The sequence below is a fragment of the Motacilla alba genome, chromosome 3, assembly GCF_015832195.1.
Source record: "Motacilla alba alba isolate MOTALB_02 chromosome 3, Motacilla_alba_V1.0_pri, whole genome shotgun sequence".
In the NCBI taxonomy this organism is placed as follows: domain Eukaryota; kingdom Metazoa; phylum Chordata; class Aves; order Passeriformes; family Motacillidae; genus Motacilla; species Motacilla alba.
In genome coordinates, this window is record NC_052018.1 from 8,190,843 (window position 1) to 8,208,763 (window position 17,921).

The 17,921-nt window shown below is 40.9% G+C and overlaps 1 protein-coding gene across 4 annotated transcripts in view; it reads right to left on the reverse strand.

The window, feature by feature from the left end:
* Positions 1–17,921, reverse strand: part of KLHL29 (kelch like family member 29) — a 387,930-nt gene that overhangs the window by 197,809 nt on the left and 172,200 nt on the right. The window lies entirely within an intron of this gene.

Here is a 17,921-nt window from a genome sequence, read left to right on the forward strand (position 1 = left end):
AAGCAATATCCTTCAGAGCTACCTCCAGCTTTTAACTCTACCCACATAGAGGTCTGAATCCACTCATGATGACCTTTAACTTTTTCGGTAGTGCTGAAGTGAAGGTGTATTATTGCTAAATAAATATGCAAGGCAAAAGTTCCCTGTGCATTTGCAGTAAATATCCTCTGCCCAATGCTGCTCCTGCAAATACAGGATATCTTCTCCATCTCCTTGTTTGCTTTGCATTACACAAACAAGCATATACCCTTCCCAGAGGTTCACCAGATGCTATCTTACCTATGCAAGTGCTTTTGCAAAAAGGACAGGTAAATTCCAGCAGAGCCATGCTTATCAGTGGGAGTCTCGCAGAAACCTAAAGCTTGAGGGACATTTTTTTCCATTTATGTGTACACCGCACAAAACAAAACAAAACACATTAGAGGGTGTAAGGACAGAAAGGTGTTTGTTGAAGTGCTGCTCCTTCTGCAAGCAAAACCATAAATATTCACAGAAAAAGGAGAACATCTGGAGTGAACTTGTATCAGACTTCTCCATCCTGCAACTGATGGAAATGTGCAAGCAAATATATTTTTAAATACAACTATTTTGCATTATTCTTATTTGGTAGGGAATTAGCACTGTGTCAGCATGCCCTCATGCAGTACTGGGGCCACCCAGTTTGGATTTGTGGAGTCATAGAAAATCTTTAAGCTTTAAGTGGGGATCTCTTTCCACCAACCTAAGACAGATCACAAGTACCAAAGACCACACGTTCTCCTTAGCCTTAATGCCAGGTTTCTTATTACAGCATGAGATTACAGAGGATCCCAAATGGAATTTTGGGATGAACAGTTTGTAGAATGTATTTTTTTTACACCTGACCTTAAAATACTTGTTTGTCTCTTGGTTACCATGGTGCTTTCTGTAGATCACTTCATACGAGGCATCCTTAATTACAAATCACACTCTGCAGCAGGCAGGGAATACAGAAAACATGTTGAAAATAAGCAAATAAATCAACAAGGGCATCTTATGAGAGAAGAACCACACAGCCCTCATGTAAAACACAGTGGTTTTATGCAGATTATCATAAGAACTTTTTTTAAAGATGGGTGTACCTTTGGAAAGTACCTGGTGATGACAAAGAACTTTAGGATCCTGGTAACACTGAATTATTGAGAAGGGGGTCATGCACCAGATATACTAATAGAATTATAAACTGTCTTTTCTCAGCAAGGAAAAATAAGCCTCCAATTTAAACCTCAAAAAAACCCAACCCCAAACCCAAGAAAAAAACCCCAAGAAACAAAGACCAAACCTCCCCTAAAATATCCCTATATAAGCACTTTGTGTTTCTACAACAATTAGAAAAACATTAATAGATGTAAAATTGTACTTCTTAGGGGGTATCAACCACCAGGGTTTGCAGTGCTAAGGATTATGCAAGTTCTTCCTCAGATGCATATTTGCAAACACTTTTATCTGGATATAGACTTTTCATATTATAACTGCTTGATTACATTTACACAAATGCTAAGATGTTTTATGCCTGTTTTTATTTGATGCTATAAACAATTTTTAATATGAGGCATCTGAGCATAAAACTTGTGTTAACTGGGAAACTAAGACAAGGGACTAAGAAGACAAGGAACTAAGACTGCAAGGAGCCGTAAGGGAAAAGGATATTAAAATACCTAGTAAATAGTTGAGTTGAAATTTGGAAAATTTAGACATCTTACTTTCAGAGATGCATGCTTAACTCTTGGGAACAGGAGTGGGGTTTGATTTGAGTTACCACTGACAGAACCATAAGGATAACTCTGAAAACGTCCTGATTAAACAAAAGGTGGAAAGTTTTGCACTGAAGGAACAAAAGCAATCCCAACCCTGCTGACGACTCACCCTCCCAAACCGTATCCAGGAGAGGAAGAAGCTTGTGAACCAAACCTGAGGGAGAGGAAGGGCATGGCTAGGTCTGAATTCAAGCAACACCTTGGCAAGTGACTCTGCAGCAGAAGTTCTCTCTGAACTGGGACAGGGAACAGCAGCTGCCTCATCAGAGCTTTCCTTGCTTGGCTCCTTCCAAGCAAATCTTCTGCAGCAAGAAATTCTCAGAACAGAAGACCCAGTGGAGCTACCAGGAATCAGCAAGCCCAGCACTTCTGCACCTCCTTAGGAACACTTAGGCTTCAGCAGCACTGGCAAGAAAGCATTTACCAAAGTACTTCTGCTTAGTTTGGGTTTTCTTTGCTTCCTCCTTCTCCCCCTGCCCCCCTTTTTAACAGCTTTGTAAGCTCCAATAAACCATCTACTTTTAATTTCTTTTTCACTGCTTTTATAATGGCATACTGAAATATCTTTGCAATTTAACAGAGTAGCAGCTTTTGTTATTCTCTGTCAAATCCCAGGTTGCTCAGACTATTACTTCTCAGAGAGGGAGGAAGAGCAGGACCTATTGAAAAATAAGATTATTAGTATTAGCACATTGACTATCTCAAAGGCTTCTTTCAGTGCTTCCCTTGAAAAAGCTCCTTCAGTCTCTGTAAGTTAGCTTACCTCTACATGTTTATAAACTGATTAAAAAAGAGAAGTTCTGCAATGAAATTTAATCTGGGTTAAACTAAAGTTGATTAAGAAAATATTGACCCAAAGGAAAAAACAAAGTGAAATTCCATTGTCATTCTTAACTAAATTAATAACTGTGAGTTATTCTGAGGTGGCATGAACTGCTGATTTTGGAAATAAGATACTTCGATCTAATAAAAGTTAATTTGGACTCTGCTTAAGGTATAATCTCTACTGGAGAATTTTTAATAAAGAGATGTGAAGTGGCTCCAATGAAGAAATGGGAATGCAACAAACTTCTGATCTTCCAATTGAAAATCCTTTTCCTTCCTTTTTTAATAATGAAAAGCCATGCTTCAACCCATGATGAATCTGCTGTGCTTCAGCCAGTGAGTCACCAGAAGGAAAAACAGAAATGTGAGTGATAAATAGTATGAATTACAACTTTTAATTATAACCAGTAGGGATAATTATTGACATTTAGTCAACCACATCTCCTGCCTCTGGACCATGAATATCCAGAGCAGTGTTTTAAGGGGCTTAATCACGGGGAGCTCAGCAGCAGAGGAGCTCCTAATGTCTCACACCACCTTCCTTGCAGAGGGGACGTTAACTGGAAACTCAGATCAACAGTGAAAACACAGCTTCCCAGAGAAAATTCAGTTTAGACATTGGTTCTTCCACGCTCACTCATGACAAGGAGTAACTCACTCCCTTGAGCACTCAGGATTTTCAGTGATAAATTCCACTGATTCAAGATGCAAGGTAGCTGTGAGTGCCACCCCTTAGTGCAAGCAGTGGAGATGATACATCCTGCTAAAATGCATATATTCAGAGATGTGGGGCCTTGTGTTGTCTCCTGGGGCTGTGGAGACACAGAAGGACTGAACATTCGATCAAAAGGCACCCATGTTTATGTTAAGGGAAGTAGAGTCTGCTGGCAAGCTGAATTAAAAGAAAAGTGCAGGCTATCAATATTATTAATATTCAGGCTATGGAAATGTTTTTGTAATCCAACCTCCTGACACACCTGCAAGGGTAGCTTTGATCTGACAGAAGTGGGTGGTTAAAGTGGAGAACAAGCACACGACCTGGAATAAATGTGAAATGGACTCTCCTGGAGTATGACCAAAGCTGTAAATGATTGTTTTAATTTACATGGATGAGCAGCAGTAAACCTTCACAAATTTAAAAACAATACTTTATTAACAACATGAACAAAAATGTAAAAGTTCAGTTGCTAGCAGCTATCCAGAATTACATGAGTAGCAGCAAAATAATTAAAACTACTTGTGTTTCAAAAATAATAAATATATGTCATGACCCTAAGCAGCAAAACAACATGAAAATCCATTTGGTATGTAATTTCCCTCAAATGATAACAAGTCACATACCTCTAAAAAAGAAAAGGAAAGAAAAAAAGAAAAAGAAAGAAGAAATTATTTACTACATAAATTATGAAAAGAAAATCAAAGAATGTAAAAACACAGTTGTGTCTCTACTCATTATTTTGCTTTAATTTCATCTAACTTTATGAAAAGCCCCATGGGCTAGGGACATTAATTTCTTGCTTTTGCTGTTTTACTAATTCCTAATGGAGAATTACAAAAGTATTTCAATCATGGGAAGAATTGGAATCATGGGAGGGAATGGGAGAGAAAATTGAAGAAAACTGCAGGATATCCAGAAAGCTAAAAATAAATTAGTATATTCTAAATGCCTTTCAAAAAAAAAAGAGGAAAAATGCCCATGTCACATATACAATCTGAGCTGATTTCAGCACCAGCGAGACAGAAAGAAAATAATCTAGAGGAATTTAAGAGCAGCAAATCTCTAGGACCAGATGGAAGTTATCCCTGGGTATTAGAGAAGATCAAGGAAGGAACTTTTGGGCTACTGGCAGACATCATGGAAAGGCTGATAAGTTCCAGATGGAATACAAAAATCAGTAAATATGGCACCAGATTACAAAGTGATATGGAATAACATTTTAGTGTGAAATTAGCAATAAATACGGTTTGTAACACGGCAGCATATCACAATTTTGACATAATTTGACAAGTCGCAATATAAGACACAGTGTCAGAAGCTATCAAAGCAAAACAAAACACATCTCCCAGGTGGTTTGCTGGGAGAAAAGCAGTTATTTCACTCCAAGTTTTCACACAGCACTTCCCAATTTCCTCCTGCCTAGGCTGGCAGTGTATTAAAGTATTACTGCTTTCAGCATGGCTTGGGGTCCAAATGTGATCCCAGCTGTGCTGGGCACTGGCACAGCACTGCAGGAGGCCACCCAAATCCAGTGACCTTCTGTCCTAAATGGGTGAGATGGACAACTCCCAGGAGGAAGTGTCAATGCCAGAAGTCCAGCAAATTTTTCAAGGTTACAGAGCTGGTTTGAGGAAAAGAACTCTTATTTTCTCAGTCTGGATGACTGTACCCAAGTGTCACTGCCTATGTGAGCATTCAATGACAGCCCTTCACTTCCTCCTTCTCCAGAACTATAATCTTATCTCACTTCTGGCACTCTTTCTACCTTAGCAACCTCTACTTCTGAATCAGAACACTCAGAAAAAAGATGGTATACGGAATAATATTCCCATCTTTTTAGTTCTTCCCTTGCAAAATAACACCCAGAAATCTGCCTTCTTTTTCTCCTGCTGATTTCCCCATCTCTCTCTCAGCTCATCACCTGCCATGGTCCCTGGTAGCATGACAATGTCACTACTTTCACTCTTCCTCCCATCAAGGACAAACTCTCAAACAACACAGAGCGTCCACCATTCTCAAGGACACATTTGATTAATTCACTGAAGTCTGTAACAGAATTTATGTGATGTTCAGCTGAGGGACATATACGTAAAAGGACTGCAAGCACATGGGTAAATAAATGATCAAGAAACACAGCAATTTCATCTACTCCAGTACTTGAAAGTGGGAAACTTTGACTTGGATTTCATTCCCTAGCATGTGAATTAAGTGTCCCAGGCATGTTGTTCCCAAAGCTCCCTCTCTGGTTAGTGATGAGATGGGTCAGTCCTTTGCTGGGCACCCTCTTCTGATTACCCGGGGATCATTCTAACTTTGGCATCTTAAGTGTCTAATTAAATGGGATGCTACCCAGTGAAAAAAGCATACTGTGAAATTCACACCACAGTATGGTATGAATAATAGAGAAAAGCATAAAAAATAGACTTGAAGCAATTATTTACTGCCATGATAACCATGGGGTGTAGATGTTTCATCCTAACCCTCTACCCTAGGTTGTGATCAATGCCACGTCTATAAAAAAAAAAAAAAGTAAAAAATTAAGGACTTCAGTCCTTGGCAGAAGAAAGAGGGACAATGAAAAAGAATCATAAAGTTTTTATGAAACAAAGTTTGACAGAAATAAAAAGCAATGCAGTGCGGTCTCTGAAGTAGGAAACACATGTCAAAAATAAATGGAATTGAACTTGACCACAAGAAGGACTTTGAAAGCACCCTGGAGTAATAGCAGAATTCACTCTTGCAAACACCATGGCAGTGTTAGGAAGAGTCAAACAGCAGAGCAACCGGGAGGCAGAGGGCTGAGGCACCAATGTCAGACGCAAAATAAAAGCCAAAAAAAGCAGTCTATCACAAAAAAGCACACTCAGAATAATATTATGGACTGCATTTAATATGCAAGAAGGAATCCAGAGTTAAGGCTTATAGTCCTGCTCTCAAATCAGCTGGAAGTCACATTTTTCAAGTTACTAATTTTGGGACAGAAGAAGGTAAGATACAAACCCTAATGAAGTAACACTGATGGACACCTTATCTCTGTGACCTAGCAGGTTCCCTCTGTCTCTTCTAATGGAAGAAGCTGTATCATAATACTCCACACTATCAAGGCAAGACCTTCTGATCAATCATCATCCTCTCCTGGATCTGGCAAGTCCTAGCCTTGTTTTCAGTCTGAAACCTTTCTTTTTCCCCTCCCAAAAATGTTTTAACTGATGTTAAGGTACAAGAGAGAACAAAGCTGCTTTCAGGATTAAAGAACAGAATCTATGAAAATCACTCCAAGAAGCTTAATTCATGTAGCTGAGGAAATAAATGAAAGATATAATAAATTCACTTAATTAAAAAAGTCTTAAGTCCCAATCCTGAACATTTGAAGACACTAGAAAACATATAAGGAATATACAGGGATCAATCAACCTGGTAATAAACAGAACTGTGATCTGCATAAAAATGTCTTTTTCAGTGACGACAAAGTAAAGAAATTGTGACTGACTGAAAGGAAAATGCAGAGGTTAGGTTGTACAACCCCCTCTTCTCTCATTCCGCAGGAAATGTAGGGAACTTATTCAACTGCAACAAGAAATGTTTGATGGAAAGAAAAACAAAAAAAACCCCCCAAAAACCAAACCCTCCACAGTTATCAGGGGGTTCTGAAAAACTGAAAAGTCCATGTGGAAAGAACAGTTACAGCTTCAACATCTACCACAGCTACTTTCAAAGCTTTTTAGCTGCATTGGTAAAAATAAAATCACGAGCAGCCATCCCTAAAATGTTTTAAGTTTGTGACTCCATTAGAAACACTGAAGTACTGCATCAGGACTAATGTATTACATACTGCTAAAGTGTTCTGTGTCTCATGTCAGTGCATCATAAATTTTACTTAGTTACAGGAGTCATTCTGAGCTTGCTTATGCTATGCAATATAAACTTTGCCTTTTCACAATGTGATGTTTATTTTCTGGTTATACAGACATATTTTTCCATGCATTAAGCTTTAAGATATTCTTCACACTTCTCAATTAATGTATTCTATTAATTGCAGCTTTCTTGGGAGCCTGTAAATCTGGCAGCTGAGCATGCTTATTTATTTTCCTTCAATGACCTCTGTGTAAGATTTGCTTAGTTTTCTCTCTGTCAGCACCTTGGGATCCATATTTCAAGCTGGATACTTTTTCTTCTTATCTCCAGTTATTATTATTTGTTTGTTTGTATTACAGCAGCCTCTTACAATCCCAGCTGGGGCTAGACACACTAGGAATACATAAGAAAGAGTACCTGCCTCAGGAGGGAGTCTCTAGCTCAAAAAAATTACAGAAAAATGAAGAGATGGGGAGAGGATGGCATACAAGGAGATGCACAGAGGTGCTGTGACTTGCCTCATGTGACACATACATAAGAGCTGCATGGGCCCCATCCTATCCCATACCCACTGTGTGATGAACCTTCAACAGCATTAATAAAAGTAATTCATTTTAGACTTCTTCTGAGCTACATGAGAGGACAAAACTCAGCTTGGCTGTTCTACAGCAGTAAGTCCTGCAAATCAACAGAAGAGGTTCTATTAACCTGTACTCATGCATGAGAGAAACAATCACAGCGTCTTCCCTTAACTGGTGATAAAAGTCCTTAATATTACCTAACCCAGTTACTATGGTTTTTGTCTCTAAGAAAAATGTCTCAAACATGAGCCTTAGCCCACATTTCTCTCACATCTGAGATGGGGTTTCTGCACTGTCTTCAGAATCCACAAAACTGTCTCAAAAAAATATGTGTTTAAGTGAGAAGAAAAAAAAGGACTGAAGTGCAAAGAAAGAATAAAATAAATAAAAACCAAAAATAATGTTGCATTGCCTAACCTTTCAGGTGACTTACAGACACTAAAAACAGTAATTAAAAAATGCTAGAGCTGCCCCATATATCCTGCTCTGTTCCATGCAGTACTTTTCTGGAGGTGCCACAGCTTTCCAGTGTAGAGTGACAGTAAAACCACAGGGAATTCTCCTGTTCTCCATCCTCCACTCACCCTCAGGGCATAGAGCAGCGAGGACCAGGCCAGTCACTACACACTTGGAGTGACCTGCAGCAACACAAACTGCTCCCTGCTGGAGAGCAGTTGGCTCAGAGCCCTGGGGACGCTGCACAGCAGTCCTGGCTGCAGCTCAGGTGGTTGTGCACGCCACCAGCAACACCAACCAAGCATCACAGGGATGCTCCAACACATCTTCTCTGTGCCTCCTGTTCCTCCTTCCCAGCAAACTGGACTTTTAACAAGAGGTCCTGGACTCTGCCTGAGCTGCTCCAGAGCCTTGTTCCTGAAAACTTGAAAGACTGAGCCAAGGTGTTGAATGAGGATGGCAGCCAACCACCCAGCTCATCAGGTGAAGGCAATGGCCAGATAGATGCAAAATGGAATCCTGCCCCTCTCCAGGGCAATAAAAAGCATCACTACTCACCCCACAGCAAGCTCCTGGTGGAGGCTAAATTCCTTTGACTTTGTTACCACCAACAGAGATGACACCAAGGTAAACCAAAGTAAACAAACAAACCCCACTGCAGAGTACAGGCTCCCCAACACGGCAGTGTCAGCTGTACAGGAGATAAAACAGCAACTCACAGGTGAACTAAGTGACATAGGACTTTGGATCTCTATTTTAAAACTTTGTCCTCAAAGACATCAACAGTGAGATAAATTGCAACCAAGTGGGTTATGAATACATATTTAGCCTACCAGAAACAAATTTTATTTGCTAAACCTTACAAAATACAGTGTGTCTCAGTCTCCAGCACAGCTGCAGTTTCTTAATAGTGTTTTGAACAATCTGCTAGATTCCTTCAAACATGCTTTTTCAATTCATTTAGCATCAGGCAAGAGGAGAATTGTATTTTATATAAACTGTGATTTTTTTAATGGTATTTTTTTTTCATAGAGAAGGCCAGAAGGGACCTTTTGAAATTACCCAACATGACCTCTTGCATAATGGAAGCCACAGAACATCCCTGAATTGATTGTTGTTTGATCTATAGTTTATCTTGTAAAGAAGCATCTAATCTTCATATAAAAATCAACAGTTATGGAGATTCAGTGCAAAAATCTCTTCATATGTTGACCTCTTGGTCAATTTTCCTCACTGCTGAAAATTGAGACTTAATTTCTGAATTTATCTGCGTTTGTTGAGGTTCAGTCTCTCAACACTTTGTTTGGCAGACACATTACTTTTATTTCACAAGGGTAACACGTGCATTGTTTATAACAAACAAGGCAGGCAGAAAAATGCATCTTCTCTCCAACAGCTATGACTAAATATGCATAAATTCCCAAGAGCTGACTCATTCCCACACTTCAGTCAGGGCTGGTGCTAACAACTGCCTCCCTGGTTATTTCATGTCAAATGATCTGCTGTATCAAACTGAAGACATGGCTCCACTGTGGTTATAGTGCCTCTAAATCTGCTAACATGGTTCTGGCTGCAGCCTGGCCCTTACACATCAGGCTGATGGAGAAGGGAGGGAGGGATCTGCTGTCTCAGACCAAATGGGGACTCTGTGCCCTGTGGGGCCGCAGAGCACAGCACACAGGAATAACCCAGGATGCTTTCTACAATTCAGCTCAAGGACCCAGGCAGCAGCCACAGTTCAGCCATACCCACAGACATAGAGCAAACCTCTCTTCCTGCTCTTGGCACCTTCACTTCCCACTCCAGCTGCAGAAGCCCAAGGTCCTTCAGTCATGGGATGCAAGACCTGACTCTCCTGGCCATAGAGATTTCCGTAGGTGTGAATACATCAATACTGAGTGGAACTGGTCTGGCAAAGCTTGTTGGGAACACCTCCATCATCTTTGGAAAAATTCTTATCAGTCACCAAATTGGTACCTAAATAGCAATATCCAGTACAACAATTAACAAGCTACAGTTAAGAACAGACCTTTGATCTTGGCCAAGTAACTCTTTTGTTCACTGCTCTAAAAAGATTCAAAATTAAGCCTGCCTTTACCCACTGCTTATCTTCAAGTGATAACTGCTCTCCTCTGCTGAGTTCAGAGTAATCTTCCCTCTACTGCTTTTATGCAATACTTTTCTGCTGTTTCTTTTTTTTTTTTTTTCCTTCCTTGGAAATTTATTTTATTTTCCAGGATTAAAAGATGAACAGAAGGCTCTTATGCCTGACCTGACCAGAGTTCCAGTTTATTTCCTCAGAACCTACTGATGAATCACTAACACCTAAAGCAAAGCCTAACCTGGATCATCTCTGCAGCCTTGGGCATCGGTGATTCATCAAGCCCTGCACAAGATGCAGCATCACTTTCAAGTCAGGACTTTACAAATGCAGAAAATGCTATTTAAATAGTTTGCTTTAAAACACACTTGAGAAGTTCAAGGCTACACAAATATGCTGCTAACAATCTGAAGCATTAAAGTATTATTTAAAAAAAAAAAAAGTTATTTATTGAAGTGATTTCACTACACTGCCAAGGCACTGGCTGGCTAGTTTCAGCGAGGCTATTTCTCTTTGTGGATGTGCTGGTTTATAAATCACTCACTCATTGTGAATCCTGCTGGATACCAGAGGAATCCTATTTAAGCTTCTGGTAAGCAATTTGCTTGGTTTACTAAATTTTCCAGTCACGCGTCTATGCAAAAGCCGCTTTTGCTTCCCACTCGAATCCTCCTCTCTGCCCGCTATTTGTCTTTGCCACATCTGCGTTTATTGTGTGGCACAGGTGATGCCATGCCCAGGCTCTGCCTGATAACCACTACACATCCTGGCTGCCTCTCAAGGCTGACCTGCCAATCAGCTTGCCAAATTCTTTCATTCATTTCGGGCCACGTGAGCCAAACCCCAGCAGAAAAGCAGGCGGGAGGAAGGCAGTGTCCTGCTGCAGCTTCTCCTCAGTGTGGATGGCAGCTTCACCCAGCCATGGCTGGCTGACCGCGGCCGCGGCGCGTCCCAGAGCGTGCCAGGTGAAGCCCTGGAAGTCCACCGCAGCCAAACTTTCAGTTTACTGCTTTAGTTTTCTCCTCATGCCGTGTGCTTCAGTGTTGACAGTTAACTCGCATTTAAAACAACCCTGTGCAACAGAGCTGTCAGCTGGAAATGTATCTGAGCCACACAGACCCTTTAAAATTCTTCCTTGGCTGAAGGGACATCAGTCAGCCAGGAGAGACCCTTACCTCTGGGTTAGGAGTCTGAGGGAGATGCACAGCATATCCTTTTTTTTTTTTTTTTTTTTGAGTGGGTTTTTTATTCCAGTGTGACTATGCAGAAAAGCCTGAAAGCAAGGAAAATCAGGCAAACGGAAGGGAGAACACGGACTGTGTTCCTGGGAGAAGACTCTACCCTTAGCACACCACCTTCACCCAAATGCTGCTGACGAGCTCCAAGCCTGCTGATGGGGCTTGAGGCAGCTGGGCCTTCTACAGGGGTCATTATTTTACTGAATGGGGACATTTTCAACCCTCTTAACATAGTCTATCCCTGCAGTCAGCCTTCAGCCAGGGTTCACACATATAACCCCAAAGTAAGAAACTTGCAAAAGGCATCTCGTTTGAAAAAGCAGCCCAGTAACTGAGAAAAAAAGTGTTTGAGCAAGGTTTTGTCCGTGTACTAGAAGACACATCGACAACATCTACTATGAACCAGACTGGCCATATCAATAATTAAATACGATTTTACCTAGCTGGAAACAGTTTGGTAAAGCTTTTTATGAATAATCAACAGCAACAACATTAACCCTGCAAGCTATAAATAAAATAAGTGAAGACTACAGAGATTGCTCTGACACACATGCATGCACGCACACAAGCCACTTGGGAAAGACAAACTAAGACAAAACCAGAATGTAGGTATTTCTCTGTAAGAACATAACTGCATTAAAGAAAAGAAAAAAAAAAAGGGAGAGAATGTAATACAGGGAAACAACAGGAACACCTCCAGCTATCTTTTCACGTCAGATCTTGTCTTGTGCAGATACAACAGGTGGCCTCACACTTATCATCGAGCGTCCTGTAACCTTCCCTGACGTCCCATCCCAGCCCCGTCAGGCAGCAGTTTAATACAAACCAGCACTGACAGATACTGTAGGCATTTGCTGAACGCAACGGGAGGCTCTCTGGAGCGTCTGATCTACTTAGATCAGGGTTCTGTGCTCTGATTATTACTTCTCGTTGCCTCATCTACACTTTCTGAAGATTAAGGAATAGAACCAAACACCCCTGAACCCTCAGGAAGACAAACTCTTGTTAAGCTAAAAAAAGAGAAAACTCCCACAGCAAGTTGTTGATGGTGCTTTTTGCCTGTTTGCTTTTGAACATTCTTTTCTTCATCAAAACACAGGGTGAGATAATAACTGGGTCTGATTTTTAATATTTCCAACTATTCGGTTTATTTTAAATGTGTATTTGATAGGTCAGTGTAGAGTTGACCTAGTCCCATATCAAATCCCACTTGACGCCCCATGAATCTGACCTGACGGAAATCAATTCCCCACGGCTTTCCTGTCAACATTATGTTAATTTACCAAGCTTATCTCTAAGAATCCCTGAAAATTTCCAAATGTGAAACACTCTTTTATTCCCTGTTCACCAATTATATTCCAGACCACTGCAGCTCCACACAGCATGGACTATGCAGCACAACAGGAGCTCTGCCAGTAAACTAAAATATTCATGAGACGTAGGGTTGTGCAGGACTATTAACATGACTTGCCTCTCATTTAGCACACCACTGGGCTGTACTGATGGCAATGTCACCACTTTCAGATGACTCTTCCAGGAGCCAGCAAACAAGGCAAGGAGGGAAGAAACCCTCCATGAGCAAGCACAGGGCTCAGGGAGAAGAGTGAATGGAGATAGGTGCATGGGAATATTTAGTGGCTGTCTCCTCCTCTTGGTACTTGCAGACCTGCAGACATGGATCACCTTAAAACCAGAAGAAAAATCAATTCCCTACCTAAAACACAACAAAGACGATTAGAGGTGCTGAACACACAGCAGTGAGATGGTATCAGCGTTTTGAAGACTGCAGTGGCACAAAGAAACGGATCAGCAGGAAACATTGGGGGAAAAGCAAATGTCTATAAAAGTCACATTCTGCTGCAGATGTAATGGAGGAAAAATAAAACAACTGAACTGCTGGTTTCCCAGTTGGCAGGTATTTTAGAATCTAAATGGCCCTGAAAACTTACTAGAGTATAAAATTGCTGTAATTTAAAAGACTTCTAATTAAAAAGCTATAACATTAACTTTTGGTCCTCTCCCAACCCCCTACTTCTTTTCTTTAAATATTTGCCTCACCAGTACAATAAAAATGAAATAAAAAAATGTATGTAAGGAACTACATCTGGCTGAAGGCTTAGCAAGAGCAAAGTAAAACATGCCAGAAAATACACACAGGTTTACTTACTCAAGACTGCTAAAATGTACAGCAACCCAAAGCCTTAATTTTCCTTGAAATCCACTATGTAATTTCTTCTTCACTCATTCCAGCTACCTTACCCAGTTCCCACTGATCGTGTAGGATTGTCTCCTAATATGGGTTCTTCAGCAATAACCCACCCGATTATGCAATCATGAGTAATAGGGCTCCCTCCACCCTGCAGTAAAGCTCACTATTAGCAGCTTTCCCCTTGGCTTGGACTGAAGTTGCCCCCTTTCCAATTTTTCTGCCAGTCCTCAAAATCCCACCACTCCCTGGGGGAATCTGTGTTGCCCCTCTGTGAAGGACAGCGATGGCCACGGCCGATGGCTGGTGGAGGGGACACGCAGGTGTCTCAGTGCTGTGTGACTCACTCACCCCCACAACCTGCTGACTGGCTGCATTTCTGCTGCCTCTGCAAAAGCCTTCACAATTTAGTACTAAATAAATTACCAGTGGTGGAGGCTCAGCTGCCTATACTTTAGTGTCTAATGCTGATTTAAGTGCCTGAGGTAACTCGCACATCTGCAGCAGTTTGGATGACACAGCACAGGTCCTACAGGAGATCTATACCCTTGTGAAGTTGAAGACCAGGTGGGTTTGCCTGCTGCATCTCTAATATCTGTAGGAACTTGTTTTTAAGGAAACTGAGTCTCATCCTTTCTTCTGAGGTAGAAGAAAGGTTTATTTCCAGTGAAAACCTCAACAGATTATCTGTTGAGTACACGCTACACTAACCCAGAGCTCCTCGGACATACATGATGATAGAGCCCACAACTGAGATCAGCTACATTTACAGGCTGGAGAGCCATCACAGCTGTACACTGCATCCCTTCTGGTGATTCATGGGGTTATTCCTCTGTTCGCTCTTATCCAACTCGTGTTGCATTGCCCTTTCTGACCTGTCCAGGAACATTGCCATTTATTAACACAACTGCATTACCAGCTCTTCAGTCTCACCTTCTAATGTCAGTCCTGCTGCTTGGGAAAATATGGGACTGGCTGCTGTAAAAACAGTGCAGCAAGATGACAATTTACTTTCTTTACTGCGCTGTCCACCTCAGTCCTGCACCAAACTTCTTGCTAGTGTTACCAGGATTACGTACAAACTACTTAATGTTTTAATTTAGTGTTGCATTTTGATGGAAGGCTCTGAATACTAAAGTCTGGATCTAGAATAACCAAATGCCATATTCAGGTACCTAAATAAATAGCATTCTCACCATCTCAATCTCATAACATCAAAGGCATATAGAGTGGGATGCAACAAATAGTGTGTTTCTACAAAGCACAGATTTCTCTGCATCTCAGCAGATGGGCTTCCCCTGAGCTTCCCCCAACCCCTGTCTATTCAGTACATTTACTTTAGTAGCTTTCAGCTGTAATAAAATCTTTTGGTGAACCCCAGAGTGTAGGACTTGCTTGAATCATTTTCCATTTAAGAAATATTGATCATGTCCCTCAACCAGTTCAGCTGCCATATGTAGCCTGGACAGGTACACTGAGATGTTTGTATTAAGTGATTCTCCTAAAAGTTTGGGTTTTCCCCTATTGCACCAGAATTTTATTACCTGACAGTGTGCTGGACATGGACCCCTGATATCATAGAATGGTTTTAGTTGGAAGGGAACTTAAAGATCATTTAGTTTCAATCCCCCTGTCATGGACAGGGACACCTTCCACTAGACAAAGTTGCTCTGCCAGTTGCCTCCATTGATAGAGACAGAATTACTAAGAATTGTAAAGACAGTAAAAAAACCCAACAGTCAGGAGTTAACTTTTACACTGTTCTTTAAAACACAGATGGAAAGTGAATGAGAAATTACAGCTCAGGTAATTTCCTACAATCAAAAAGTAAAAAACTGACACTGATTAATCTGTTCACATTGTGGAAGTGGTGACAGCAGCAGGATAGAGGGCTAAATAATTCAGCTGAATTTGCAAGGTAACTTTCAAAACACCACATTGTAGAGTTTTTAATAAGACTCAAAGACTTACTTCCCATGGCCAGAAAGACGGACCAAGAAACAGATCTTCTTAACATCCAATTAAAAATATTCTCCAAAACCACTCTAAATAAATCCAAGAAAGATCTGAATGGGAACAATGCAAAAAAATGAGGCAAAAAGTCAAGCTCACAGCTCTTCATCCCAAGCAACAGAAATTCAGAAGCAAAAGTATTCTCAATTTCTACCTTCACAGTAGCACCATTAATCCTTATCCATTCTCCCCTCCTGCATCCAATGCCCAGTGGCTCCTGCTCCTCTGTCCCAGCATCATGTCCTGCATCTCTGTCAGCAGGGCTGAACCATGAACCACAGACCACCCTACAAATATTCTAATGCTTGTTTCCAGTTCCTTCTAGGCACTAATGATAGTGCTGAAGATTTTAACCAGAAATGCTCTGAAACCAGAGCTTTAGAATTTCACTGCAGAAGATGTGCAGGACTGAGAATTGGAGATTATTTCTGTGGCTTCAACTTACATGGAAGGACACAGGATTTTTGGACCATGTTTGCTTTATCCATGTTTTCCTGATCCAAGAAGAGCCCAGAACTCCATGTCAGGCTTTGGACTTCATGTACCATCTGTATGTATATTTATATGTGCATATATATGTATGTCTCACAAAACCCAGCAAACTGAGATGAAAACTCCCAAAAGGCAGGAAACTCATTAAGTGTCTGGAGCCCAGCAGGAAAGCTGAGGGAAGGAGTGAGTCTCAAATCCTCCTGCACTTCATTTGGGGTTGTGTGGTTCTGCAGCCCCACTGTGGGATGGAAGCTCAGAGGCCCAGGTTGATATCCTTGCTCTAGGAATACTGAAAGTTGTTCAGAAACACTGCTGTGTTATAAAACAGCCCTGGAGAATTAGAAATGTAGTCTGAATCTCCTCAAACTGAGGAGGCAACTGAAGTAGGTCTTCTATTTCATAAGCTAGTGGTCTGATACTGTGGTTATTTTATAAAATTAAAGGATTTTTCTTCGTACTGCTTCAGTACTTGTAACAATCTGGGGCTTGACTGGTGCACTGAGAACTTCTCTGCCTCTAACAAGAGCAGCCTGGCTGCTATCTACAGGGAAATGCTTCTCTCCAGGGCCCAGCAACTTGTGATGCCAGCTCTCTTACAAACCCTCGTTATTCAGATCGAGATAAACCCACCTCCCAGGCTTGCAGGTTCCCCGACACATGCTGCTGTAATTGGATTTTTCACCTCCAAAGGACACATGCATCCTGGATTTGCAAGCTTCAGTCTGACTTTTAATAACTGAGACTGACTCTCACTGACTTGAGAGTGAAAACATCACAAGGATATTCTTGAAAGATTGAAAGTGTTATTCCATTATTTGCGAAGTCAAAACCATATCTATAAAAAAAAAATCAATATAGCCCCCTAAAATTAAATGTATAATTAAAGCAAAATCCTTTCTTAATGTTATATTACAAAGTTATGTGCCATATCAATTTGACTGACTAAGGAACTTTTACCTTTATTTTACTGTCCATAGGACCTGAACCCCAAAACTGCCCTGCAGGTCTGAAAAGCCTTACTCCCAAACTATGTGTTTTGGCAGACACCTTTTTCCTTCTTTTGGTTTAATAAAAGATAATTTTTGTGGTTGCTTGGTTGGGTTTTTGTTTGTTTTTGTTTTGTTTTGTTTTGCTTGTAGCTGGGCTTGCCTTCCTTTTGTCAAATGCAGGACACATCCCTTCAATCTTCTTCAGACCTTGGCTTTTTTCCTTTCCCTCTTACAAATGAGCAGAGCATCCATTGCCAGGTCTTGCAGAAAAAAGCTTCTCCAGAGAGCACACACCTGACTGCAGAGCAGAGATGATGAACCTGCCACTTGGAATCTCAATCCCAAATCCTCCTTCCCCACCATTTTTGACAGTTTTAAGATCTCCTGGAGCTACACTGTTTGCAAAAAAAAGACAGCTGCTGCTGCTGAAGTCTTGTATTCAGATTTCCTTAAATCCTTTTTTTTTTTTTTGTTTCTGAAAGGCATACTCTGAGAAATGCCACTTTTTTGATTTTGGTAAAGGATCACATGGTTTCCACATCCCAGACAAGTCTAACTCTAAGGAAGGGACAGGTCTTGCACATACAGATTTCTAGCTGAAGATGTCAGGAGTATTCCAAATTTTGAAAAAGTAAGGCATCTGCAGAGCTCATAGTTATCCCTTGGGTTAGG